This window comes from Haplochromis burtoni, unplaced genomic scaffold (assembly GCF_018398535.1).
Source record: "Haplochromis burtoni strain Fernald_Lab_line unplaced genomic scaffold, NCSU_Asbu1 Contig_459, whole genome shotgun sequence".
In the NCBI taxonomy this organism is placed as follows: Eukaryota; Metazoa; Chordata; class Actinopteri; order Cichliformes; family Cichlidae; genus Haplochromis; species Haplochromis burtoni.
This window is the reverse complement of record NW_024582820.1, coordinates 160,037-165,438: the sequence shown is the minus strand read 5'-3', so window position 1 is coordinate 165,438 and position 5,402 is coordinate 160,037. Positions and strand designations below refer to the sequence as shown.

General features: G+C 39.5%; 1 long non-coding RNA gene across 1 annotated transcript; it reads left to right on the top strand.

Annotated features, from left to right (window-relative positions):
• Positions 1-2,396: 2,396 nt before the first annotated feature.
• LOC121812184 lies at positions 2,397-3,628 on the top strand. Its single transcript, XR_006052912.1, has 3 exons — positions 2,397-2,564; positions 2,640-2,706; positions 3,230-3,628. It is a non-coding gene; the product is annotated as an uncharacterized LOC121812184 (long non-coding RNA).
• The last annotated feature ends 1,774 nt before the right edge of the window (positions 3,629-5,402 follow it).

The window sequence follows — 5,402 nt, the reverse complement described above, 5'->3', positions numbered from 1 at the left end:
AAAAACGAGTAGCACAGGAACAGAGGAGGGAGAGAGAGAGAGAGAGAGCCAGAGACAACGTCACGTCACAGTTGTTCAGTCTGACGTCACTAGCCGTGTCTGGGCCTAAACTCCGCTGCAGGTCCATATATCAAACGATCACTATGGCATTACTGAGAGTTGAAAAACTGTCTAAAGTCTTTCATCTTTAATAAAATGATCAGCGTTCTGCTCTACCAGGTGTAACAATTGAGTTTAACATCCAGGCATCCATGAAAACGGAATTTATGACATTTAACGGAGTTAGAAGTTAGCAGGGAGTTAGCTCGCTAGCTTCTATCTAAATACAATATAGCATGTCCTGACTGCGGGGTTTTGGAAACAAATTAAAACGTACAGCTCTGTTATCACTTCCAGCATAAATGAAGACAGAAAACTAAACAGCAGTGACGTTTGTAGGGTTACTGAAGTTGGGCTAGCTGGTATATAATGATGTGCTACGTGACCGCTAGCGACACAGCTATGTTAGCATAATATAAACAAGCTAACTTTTTTTCCACTCGATAAAAGTTAACGTGAGTGTTCTCGGTGGTCAGGAACAAATGTAATCGCATGGCAGGATGCTGTAAAAGGACCAAACTTCAGCCAGGAGAACAACTGAGATAATCCATCCACAATACGAGGTTAGTCATTCATATACTGCTGCATGGGCTGGGCTGTAGTTACATCCTAAGGTTTTAAAAACTGAGCTTAAATAAATGATTAGCGGTAATAAAAGCCGAGGGAGGTCAACAGTGATCACTGACTGTTTTAGGAGCTTTTTGAGATCAAATAGAAGAAAATACAAAACATTAAACATGTTAACAACACAAAAGCCATATTAAACGCAGACTACTTTAGGCCCGGAAGTAGGATTCGTCACGTCATCACTTAACACCGGATAGTAATATCATCCACAACTATTTTCAGTTGCAGATGATAAAGGATTCAGAAAGTTTATTCATGCAGGCCCATATGACAGAGAATATGCATCTTCTTTTTGTTTTCATATTTTAATTTATATTTAATTGTGTTGTGGTTTGCAGTGTTTTGTGTTGTTTCACTTTAAATTTGTTTAAAAGGAAAAAGCTGAAAATTTAAATAGTTAAAAGTTGAATGTGAATAGTTGGTTTTTGTATTATATGATTTATTTATTACATTTTATGTGGAGTGAATAAATAAAAGTATATTTACGGTGGCCCCTAGAGACAAAGCACGTACAAACTCAAAACACGTAAAAACTCAAAACACGTACAAAACACAACAGAAGTGCTCCAGGATGCTGGGCGCAGTGTTGAGCTTTTGTTACCTAGTGGCTACACAAGCCAGCAAGTACCAACGACCGGATTTGGTGTGTGGTAGTAACAGGTAATGAACTTTTTTTAAATTATTTGAATATATATCTTGTTTATTATATAATATATCTTGATAGTAATAATTTTTTTTATTATTTGAATATATATGAGTGCTTGTGTATAAATACACAAACAATACACATATGCTTTCAATTGTGTAATTTAAGTGATCTAGGTAGCTCTGTTTTGGAAGTTCAGTTAACGCTAGAAATGTGTTTTGGAGTTTGTACGTGCTTTGTCTCTAGGGGCCACCGCATATATTTATATATAAACATATATAAATAAAACCACTTTTTTTACATTAGTAATTCCTTTTGTGCATAATTTTATATTATTGTTAATAATAAATTAATTAAAGCAACAAAACAACCTGAAGAGCTGGTTCGGAGCCGAAAGAGCCTGTTCTCTAAAAAGAGCCGGAAATCCCATCACTACAAGGAGCCAAGAAAGCCCCACGGTCAGACCGAGCCCGAAAATGAGTATCTGGGAGGTTTGGGAGACAGCGTTCGGGATTACAGTGAGTCTAGGTGGGGTTTCGCCCCGTTTGCTCTGGGTACTGCGGACTTCAGGGCGTGGCGCTGTGGTTTAGCATTGACATAGTGTGGGACAGAGGAGCTAAGTGAGAGCTAAGGCTAGCTGCCCTTTGCTTTTTAACTAACATCCGTTCCTGTCACCCGAGGCCGAGTTTGACTGCGGAGCACGCATTGAAAGTGAGGCAGCACGGCCGGTGTTCTGGGAATCCATCCTACCTGACAAATCATGCTACCCGTTGTTTCTGTACATGCGCACAGCACAAAATTGAGTGGCGAACCGTCCTACCTTTATGAATGTTACCTACAAGCATACTTTAACGGGTAAAATTGTCACAGTCTGGCGAGGGCAGACTGTATGAATTGACAAAGGACACAAAACGCAGACTCCAAGGAACAGGGAACAAAACTTGAATGTTAACAAAAAGCGAGCCGTTTAACAAGGCTGGTAAAAAAACAAAAAAGCAAAAATAAAAAATACTGGTAACCCCTATAGACATGGTTACTAGTATTTTCTTGTTTTTACCTGGTATTATTATTTCCGACACCCCTTGAACACACTTTGATTTTCCGTAGTTCAGTGAATGCAACAAAAGCACGTTGCTGCATTAAGCTAGGCAAAACGGAGCAAGACACCCGAGAGCAATTAACAAGCTACACAGTGAGTCTTTCGGTATAAAATAAGTGTTATAAAGTATTTTCAACAGTCTCTAACTTAAAGTTATGTACTTTTCAGAGGCCTTTATGTGTTTTACTCTCGACCAAAACCAGGCAGAGCGTGTATTTGTTTCTTGGGAATTCCGGTGAGTTACTAGAGATGATAAGTTAGCAGGAAAACTTATGCTAATTGTACATGTGGTAAACACTGCAACAGTGCGAATTCTGTATTGTCTAAAAAAAGCTAAAACCAGTCGGAGTACTTGAATTGTGTGTGAAATGGAATGTCGTATTTTATTTTATTGTCTATTTGATTGGGCATCTTCACAAATGCGCAAAACTAATGCAGGATGCACTTTTCTTTTAACCATGAATGTTGTCCAGTGCCTTTTCTGCACTTTGTCATTTCAGTATAGGTTAATACATGTAAATAAGTTATTTAAAACTAGTTACGTTACAAACATTTCATGATGTGATTACATATGCCTTAAAAAGGGGTATATAAATACAATTGATTGTAATGCTGTAAAGCAATACAAATGGAATTCATAGAGACAGAACAATGTTAAAATAACAGTGTACTTGATTTTGAAAACTTTATGAGATCTCATTTTATTTAGAAAAACTGTTAAGAACTATTTTGTTTATTGCTCTGTACTGTATGTGCAGACTGGTTTTTTGTGATCCTGGATCTGAAGTGGTTCTGGATATGGATGGCGAGCCAGACCCTGTGAAAACTCTTGGCGAATCCAAAAGCAGTGTGGCCAGCTGTTCTGGATGCAGGAGTAGAGCTACAGTCTGAATTACTTCGAATCGCAGGATTTCAGATAAGCAAGAACAAAAACTGCTTACTTGATACGGATTGTTTCTCTGGGAAACAGTTGAACTCCCAATATCCTGCTCATCAGGAGTCAGGTCTAAAGAGACTACTTATTTTATTTTATTTTGTTGTTATTTTCAAAAGAGCGCTCTTCTCTGTTGATTTTCTGTTAATTTTCTATGCTGTTTACATTGGGTTATTGCACCACTGTAACATTGTAATAAATCTGCCGGCTGTTCAACACTCAATTCTCTCAAATTTATTTTACTCCTCTCGAATCTAGTCTATAAGTTTAATCCTACTATACTAAGCGGGTGTTACAGTACGAAGAAAGAGCAAGGCAAACTGAAATAAACTAACATCAACCTAAACTGGGAGAACTAAATAAACAACAAGAAAAACCTAGACATGAAACTTAGAAAAATGACATGGAAACCCTGGCGTGAACAACAGACGACCTGACAAAGAATGAACAGAAACACAAAGACTATATACACAGAAGGGTGATTAGGGGAAGTGGAAACACATGGGGAAACAGTTGACACTAGTCTGACATAACGAGATAGAGGAAGCAAAGCTGACTACACTGACATAGGACACAGACCTTCAAAATAAAACAGGAAATATGAGACGCAGATATGACAATGCAAACTTGATAACATAAGACACAAGCACAAAGGGTGAGGGAAACTTAAATACAGGGGAAGAAAATACAAGAGGAATCTAATAACCAAATGAACTTCGCTGACCTAAAGAACTTAAACATAAACCATAAACTAAAACTTAAAATGCTGGGTCAACAGACCCAGGAATGTGACAAAAATGAAGTGGCAAACCGTCCAGGCCTTATGAATATAAGCTACAAGCATACTCTGATGAGCAAAGTTAAGTGGCAAACCATCATACCTACTTAAATTTGCAGAAATGTGCATAAACTACTTAAGGTAGGACGTTTTGCCAAAGTAGGATGGTTTGTCAGAACAGGCTGCCTGGCAAAGAGCTACGCTTCGCATTGCCCGTGGACTGCCGGGCACAGACTCAATGTTTGGGACTACGTGAGTCGGCAGCATTTGGATTACCCCGCCATCCAGACGACATCCAGGTCGTTCACCCTACTTCAGCTGGATGTATGTGAGGACATCACTCATTTCTAACCCGGTGGTTCTTCACGTCCTGTTTCTCTGGAGGCAAAGGTACAGTTTCTATATTCTTTGGGTTTCCAGGGACACTTCACTGGATTGGACTTTACTTTAGAAACTGGAAGGGTTTTTTTTATGTGGACATTTTGAATTATGTGATGAAGCTGTGTTAACCATCCCAGATAAGAGAGTTTCTGTGTTAACCTGCATTGTTTTGCTGTGTTGGGATGGTTGGGCCCTTTTCCTGAGGCTAGGGTGATTCGGGTGAAAACTCACGACATTGAGATATAGCAGCCTGTTTCATTTATTTGATTTGATTTCTTTCATTTCTTTAGTGTTAGGGGGTTGTCTTTCTGTCACCCGTTAACATTGATAGACAGTCTAGTTTCACCCTGTCACCTGAGCAAATAAAAGGTTACACCTTGTTTAAAAGTGATTGTTGCCTGTTTCTGTCAAACCCAGGTTGCCGTGGAGTAGGGGCACCTGAGTTGTCTGGTTAGATACAAAAAAAACGGAGGTAGGCTAGGCTGTGTTAATATTCGACAGTACAGTGCACTCCAGGCAGTCGTTGTTTTGCAGGTTTGAGCTCCGGAGCCCTTCTTCTGTGCCTGTAGCAGCCAGACAGCTGAAACCATTGTTACAGTACTAAGTATCAGGGTCAACTGTGCTAGGGAGGGGGGGGGATTGTGTCACAGACTCAGATCCCATCATCCCTTAGTCGTTCAGGGCAACTTGTGCACTTCTACACCCCTACATAGCAGGGCTAGTAGCCCCTTACACAGTGACTAACTAAACTACACTGAGTGGATGATGAATCTGATAAAAAGTACAGACACAAACATGCATTCACAGTATCTGACACACCATCACAACCAAACATCTC